General features: G+C 40.3%; 1 protein-coding gene across 3 annotated transcripts in view; it reads right to left on the minus strand.

The window, feature by feature from the left end:
* The window catches only part of stambpl1 (STAM binding protein-like 1), a 43,366-nt gene extending 38,879 nt beyond the window's left edge, over nucleotides 1–4,487 (minus strand). The window contains exon 1 of one of the 3 annotated variants that reach the window (XM_068002528.1): nucleotides 4,208–4,487. The gene's annotated coding sequence lies outside the window, so the exon portion shown is untranslated. Of the gene's footprint in view, nucleotides 1–3,062; nucleotides 3,129–4,196 lie in introns of those variants that run through there. The other 2 variants (XM_068002527.1, XM_068002529.1) reach the window with 2 other exon arrangements.
* Between the last annotated feature and the right edge of the window lie 3,146 nt (nucleotides 4,488–7,633).

Raw genomic sequence — 7,633 nt, forward strand, 5'->3', positions numbered from 1 at the left:
AGGCCAGGATTAGACATCTTTAAAATATGTCAATTGTGTAACCTACCTATAGTACATCTGCAGAATTATACAAGACAAAACAGTATCAGTGTAACCATGCCTACAAAAACAAGGATAAGAAATGCAATTCAAAGTACTGTGCTGATATTCTTTTTTATAAAACTTACATTAAGTAGAACAACCTAAGGCTATTTAGGTTTTCTATGATCTGTATAAATGTTGGAGTTGTAAAGGGATACATGTACTGAACAATCTGAAAAGATTTTGGCAGCCCTGGTTGTTTGGGGATTAAGATTATTTACAGCAAAACCTGTGCAAGTTCCACTAGAAAAAGACTTATCTTCTGTAATTTCTAGAAAGGGCTAGAAATTCAGTTAAAATTATAATAAAGTTAGTCACCATCTTCGTCAAATACTTCAGAATACACATCTACTTGTTTTGCACGAAAAAAATTCAATCATTTGAATTAGGCAATATAAATAGCACATCAAAGTGGAAATTCAGTGCTCAAAAAACTGAATTAATGGACTTTAAATTAAGAGTAAACTGAAGTAATTCTACACATTTGAGAAAAAAGCACTGATAAAAATGCTGTTCCTGCAGAAGTTTAATGCAATTTTGACACTATGCTCCTGAATGATTGCTGAATGGAGATGGGGCCCAGAGTACAACAAATGCCTCTTGATCATGACAGGCAGACCTTCCAATTTACAATTTTGTGCATGGTGCATATTTCCTTTAGAAAGCTTGCCCTGCTCTGGGTGGATCTTACTGCTGAGAATTCCAAGAGCTAATTGCAACCAACCACAGGGGAAGCTACACATCAGCCACTTCCTTTTTATTTTTGGCAGTGGTGGACCATCATGTTCTGGCTTTTTCAGTCTCAGGAAGATGAAGGATGTTCAGAAAGAGAATAGCACATCCATTTTGTCATCCATTGTCACCACAATGCACTTCCAGGCCAAGTGTTATACAGCCATATATGCAGAATAAACGTTCTATCTTGCCTCAGTATTAGGTGTTAATCCAATCAGGCAAAGGTACCAAGTGTGCACAACACTAAACCACAGAGACCAAAGAGTCCAGGTCAATTCATGAACTCAGCCAGGGTAGCCATGTGGGCACTACAAATGGCATAGTGCCCCTGGGATAGGCAGAGGAAAAAAATCAGGCAGGGTTCCTGCTCCTTATTTGTGCACGTGTGGATACCTGATGAGAACCGGATCTAACTCAGCAATGATCTCTAAGTCTAATTGCCTGTTAACACTCATAATGTGGGTTCACACACATGAGATGGCTGCTTCAGTGAGGTACTGGACTGCTGCCAGTGTTACCCCTGCAAAAGCCAATACCTTCAGGAGAAAAGGGGAAATAACTGGAACATTGAAAAACCCACACCAGCATGAACCACCTTTATAACACCTCTGACTTCTGCCCATTAGGAACATTCAGATCACCCAAACTCATTTCATTAGGGCCCTTACGAATGGCAGACAAACGAGTGTTGCATCCCATGAGCCTAGGCTGTAGTTTAACCCAGTTCCCAGACATGAACAGGCAGGGTATTTATTCTCAGGCACTTCATCTACATCTCAGAATCCTACTTGCCCATTCTTTACTCAAGCCTAAGGACAGTATTAGTTTGTAGGAGGTGTGCAAAGGAGGGGGGGGGGGGGGGAGAGATCTGAACTGCAAACTGGGCCTTAAGAATATTTCAAAAATTCTGGTCCCTTCACTATTTTCTGAAAATTGTAAACAATTTTACAACACCAAGTTATAGTCCAGCAATTTTATTTTAAATTCACAAGCTTTCGGAGGCTTCCTCCTTCCTCAGGTGAACGTTTGTTGGAACATTTCCAACAAACGTTCACCTGAGCAAAGAGGAAGCCTCCGAAAGCTTGTGAATTTAAAATAAAATTGCTGGACTATAACTTGGTGTTGTAAAATTGTTTACAATTGTCAACCCCAGTCCATCACCGGCATCTCCACATCATATTTTCTGAAAGGTCTCACTTTAAATAATAACAAGCTGCACTTGAAGCAGACCTTAGTATACTTGGTCAAGTTTAAAATAATTATCCACAGAGTCTATGTACTTATGGTCTTGAGGTACAGTATCAACTTATATGTTCCACAGTAGTTTGAAAAATTAAACATGCAGAAGTTCCCATCCTTAAAGTTAGCACCCTGCCATTTTTTGCATTAACCTTACCAATAGATCTCAACTAATATTTCAACTGTTATCCATCACACTTAACGCGTATATAAATGCATTACAGTAATATAATATTTTTAAACTAGCTACTGATAAACTATGCAAATGTAGTGTTTTGAGAGTCTGTATTTGCAATAAATGGTCCAAATCCTAATTCCCACTGGACTGTATATAAAGCCTTCCAAAGAGAACTGAAAGCCGCTCCACATGAAATAATTGAATTTTGAAGTACCTTTTATGCTTACAGTAATTCCCATTAGAACTATTCATATTTTTTTAATCAATTATAAAGTATGCTTGTGGCATAAATCACTACTTAGTTGTGCCATACAGAACTTATCTTACACGGGATTGAAGCAACATACTTACTTGCACTGACGATGTTTGCATTATGTTATCCCCTTACACACAAGATAAATTCCACATTCCCTTCAATAGGGAATATTCTTTACATAATATTCACTTAATACTGTTGATTCTGAATCTATTTGATTAATTCAATCCTTGGGACATTTTTCACAGAATCATATAAGTTTACAGTGCAAGCGACCATTCAGCCCATCATGCCTGTGCTGGTTCTTTGCCAGGGCAATCCAACGCTAATCCTACTACCACACTCTCTTCATCACCCTGTATCTTCCTCTGCTTTTTCCTTAAAAGATGCAATGATCTGCCTCAATTACAATGCACCTGCAGTATTACTTGCATGCATCAACCTGAAAGTTTAACATAGATAAACACACACATACTTCATTTAATTAAATGTTGACTATTTATATTGCACAAGTAACTAACACAATGAGCATGAAATGCATATGCTGTTTCCTCTAACATTGATTTTACTTACCTTACAGTGCTGAAAGGCACAAGGCAATCAACCTTCAACAATCAGCTAAGCACAATAGATTTCATCTACAAACAAGGCAGAGGCAAAGCAAGAATGACGCATGTTTGCCACTCCTATCGGGCAGCTATTCAGAAACAAAGGTCATCTCACACTTCACGCTTATTTTTACAAGTTACTATTCGTTACACATCCAGACCGAACTCTCCATATTATAATCCATCATGACCTCAGGAGAGGGACCAAAAAAAGGGTTTTCAGGAATGTAAACAGAAATATCAGAGTTAACACATTGTGAATGCTTGCTAAACATTTAGCAAGCACAATATGACCTAGGACATCTGAGATTGTAAAATTCACAACAGTTCCTGTTCATCACGTGACATTAATAGCCCCCTTCTTAGATTTCTGTTTTTTTGTCTAACCTGTCCAATGACAAAGTATAAAACGAACATCCAGAATGTTAATCCAAATATTAGAGTTGGTGCTTTATGAGCATAAGACAACCCTCAAATACATCATCAATTTAGTCGCGCAATTACTATTTTTTAATCCCTTTAAATTAGATGGGCTTCACACACACACACACACACATTTAAAATGCTGTGCTCACATTTCTGTGAATGCACTAACACAATCTTTGAATCACGTTGCCATTCAATGGAAAACCTCTAGACGCCACAGCGATCACAACAATAAAAGATGGTTTGCTTGGGGTGGATTTCTTTTCCCACTTCAGGGAAAGGAGATCTCCAACGTGAAAGTTAACCTGCAACCCGGGTCTGAAAATAAAAGTTGGCGAATCGCTCTAATTGTTTATACATAATTCCAAATAATTATAGCAGAATTTATGTTTTTTTTTAACCTGACACACAAGTTAGGCTTGATCAACTATCCTAAAATGTTTGAACCAAACCCAACATGTTCCTCAACATTTCAAGAGTAGTTGTGGAAATGTTTTGGAGAGTTTCAATTTTTTTTAAGATTAAAAAGTATTAATCGATATTTTATTATTAAGAAAACTATACAGAATGACATGACATGAATGTCCAAACCGAGATCCGCCGCTCTCCCCACTACCTGGCACCGCTCGCTCACACTTCAGGCCAAATGTAAATATAGATAGATGTCCCTTACCAGGCACGCACCGGGTGCATCCGCCGGGCTGGGCCGGGCTAGTCAGCGCTTCCCTCGATCAGATCATTCGGGAGCTGCTGGAACTCGCTGCCGCATCAGCAGCTACATTGTATCCGCTCGACAATGACCCACCACCACCACCCCTGGGCTGGGGCTGCAGGCTCGATCTCACTCCCCAATCCCAGCGGCTCTCTTCAACTCCAGCAGCAGCAAGTTGGTCACTGCCAACCTAGCAGGCATTTCAGGGAAGCCCGGCTACAAACTCCCAGCCCCTTTAACACACCCCCACCCCCGCCAACTTAAAACCGACCACAAGGCTGTGATTGACACTCGGGCCGGCGCACGCGCGGTGCGAATCCCGGGAGGGGAGGGGGGAGTAAATTCTGCACCGATTTGTTCACTTGGTGCAAGAGCCGAACGGGGCAGAAGGTCAGATCAGGTCGTTCGGTCAGTCAACATTATCAGTCATTTCAAACGACTATGTTAGCCTATTGACTTTTTTTTGAAGGGCTTTTTTTTCCCCCAGCGGCTCCAAAAAATTTAATGGATTTTGGATTATCTTTTCATTTTATGTTTATAAAGTTATTGTTTAAAGAAATATATCGTGGGAGATTTTTGCAACCATCTTATCGTTTTCACAGGCCCTTTAATGTTACTTGGTTACAAGGTCATCAGATAAAGAGGCTTCTGATCTGAGGGAGAATCTTGTCTTAAATCATTGCACGAGTTTAAATTCAGATGACATCGCAAACCCAAGGAATCCTGAAGAGCTTGTTTGATAATAACGTCAGATTTTTAGAATTATTTCAGCACAAGATACACTTTTAAATGTTCAAATAATTGTTGCTCAGTACTATCAATACTACATACATTGTCACAGGCATTTCAGCCATTATCCCCTTGCGATGTTGTTCGCTCAATTCTGAGATATTTTACTTTTTATCGCCCATTTCATACCTCATGTATTATTACATGACTGTGATAAGTGCCCAATTGGACCAGGAAACGTCCAGGCTTTCTGTCATTGTAGGGCCACTTGTGTACAACAAGGAGCTCCCTCAGGTCACATATAAAATCCAGATTCACTGTGACGCTATGCTGTATGGACTGTTCCCCGGGACGCCCACAGAGACAGATATCACCTGCGGCTGGAAGACCATCAACTCGGTGAAGGAGGCCCTTTGGTCCACCCAAAATATGCTAGTCTTCCGGCTGAAGGAGCTGTCCACGACCGAATGCTGCCGACTGGCACACTCCAAGGTCCAGGAGTACGTGCTGTGCGATGCACTGATGCGAGGTGCAACCTACGCAAAGGCTGTATAGGGAAAGGCCACCGTGTAAGGCCACCCCACCTTGTATTGTACACCATGAATCATAAGAAATACTGTGTTTGAATTATAATAATGAGGTCGCCTTGTGTTCGACCTGTGGTGTTCTTGATTTGAAATGTACAGGTTTGGAATTGTGATATCTACTTTGAACTGTGTGTACCTTTACATTCTTTGAAGTATTTTGAAATAAAAAGGTCACATATAAAATTTAAATCAGCCTTCCTATTTATTTGCATAATTTTCAAATTTCTGATAACAACAGATCTGGTGTTCTTATTTAGGATGTATCCACCAATGAGGCAACAGCACTAAGGACAGTCTTTTCAAACCCCTAGGCTCACAAAATTGAAAAACAAACCAACAAGTAAGAAATAAAAGCAAAAACAAAATAGTTTCCTGGGATTCGGGTGCTGAATTGCCAAGGCCCACAAGCTATCAGTCTGGGCCCTTCCTCCTTGGGGCAAAAGAGAGAGGAAGGGACATATGTTGGCTCACTTTTGAGTCAAGGTGACTCCAAGAAATGGGATATTGAAATTGAATTTATCTTCTGTGGCAGACTTGGTAATCTGATACTTGAGCCAGGTCCACAGTGTTGCAGGGTGCTGTTGATGATTACCAGCCAGTCTAGCTCATTAATAGAATCTAGAGAGTCAACTTATCACTGGGGTTGGGATTCACCCCAGAAAACCCAGCAATCCAATGGTATTATGAATGAGATCACCCTAGTTAGTGAATTTTTTTGTTGGTTAAACGCCCAGCCATATCCCTCTTCACATTTGACAGACGCTTAGCACTAAGCAGCCTGCACCTATGTTCTCCAGATAAATTAAGTGTGTTTCCCCCGGGAGAGAATGCATTCTCCATATCGGCTAAATGGACTACGTGAATTTCTTAGTGATTTAGTTTGAAGACTCTTAAGCCTGGTGATAGGTTTCTGCACCTGTCAGACCTTTGGCTGGCCAAATAAAGATATAGCAGAGCAAAAGATAACCAGTCTAAGGCGATGTACCAAGGTGTGATGGACTGCTTTGGAGTGGACCAGTAGAGTGACACTGGACTAACTCAGTGTCACCAGGAAAAAAAGCATCACTATAAGTGACCCCCAGGAGGTCATTACTAATATACTAATACATAAATGGTCAACCCAAATTGATATATGCAAAATACAAAATAAATACTAAGTGATAATTTGGTTTGTCTCATCAATAATATAATTCACTTCCTGCGGTGCCCACAGGTCACAAGGTTTGATGGAAATGGGGATCCCATTACAAAATATAAATGTATATGTTATATTCTTTCACTTAAACAGTAGTGAGGCCAGACCTCTGGGAATTTTAAAATGGAAGCCATGGCTGAATTTTTGTAAAGCTTTAAGTTAATCGGTTTAATTGATACATAAGGGGGCCTAAAATCGTTGGCCTTTCCAGCTCACTGCTGCCACAAATCTAGTGGACATGTGGTCGAAGGGCCAGGATCCCTGGCCCACACATTTTCTGGGCCAAAATGTTTTGTTTGTCTTTTCAAATGATTGCAAATGCATTCTCATTTAACAATAAAGAACTTTGTTCCTTAAAAGACAATAATTCTTGTTGAGTACTAGCTGGCTGCTTATCAATGTTTAATGTTTTGTAGTTAGGGTTTGAGAGTCTAGCAAAATTGTGCTGATTTTACAGAGATTTGTGGGTGGGTTGGATGAGAATCCAATGGGACTACTGATGTTTTAGTGCTCAACTCAGCCCACAGATGTCACCATATGTGCAGTTTATGTACACTGGGATTAAATCTACCTAAACTAACAGTATTATATTAGGAGCTTGAAGTGATTCAATTTCTCCTTGCACTCACCATTCTGGTCTTTGCCTTCTATTTTCACAGATGATTAACCACTTTGGATTATTTCCAACAGCTCCTGACTTCAGTCACCGAACACCTTTCATGCCTTTGGCTACAACTCTTCCTGTTACTGAACACCTCTTAGCCGCCAACGGCTGAATATAGGCGGCAATTGTGCAAAGGTGGCCAGCGCTGTCAGTAGTGTGGTATAGCACTTGCTTCCCACCCATATTGGGACTGTTTGAAACCGGTTATAAGTAGAATTTGTAG

The sequence above is a fragment of the Heptranchias perlo genome, chromosome 21 (assembly GCF_035084215.1).
Source record: "Heptranchias perlo isolate sHepPer1 chromosome 21, sHepPer1.hap1, whole genome shotgun sequence".
In the NCBI taxonomy this organism is placed as follows: domain Eukaryota; kingdom Metazoa; phylum Chordata; class Chondrichthyes; order Hexanchiformes; family Hexanchidae; genus Heptranchias; species Heptranchias perlo.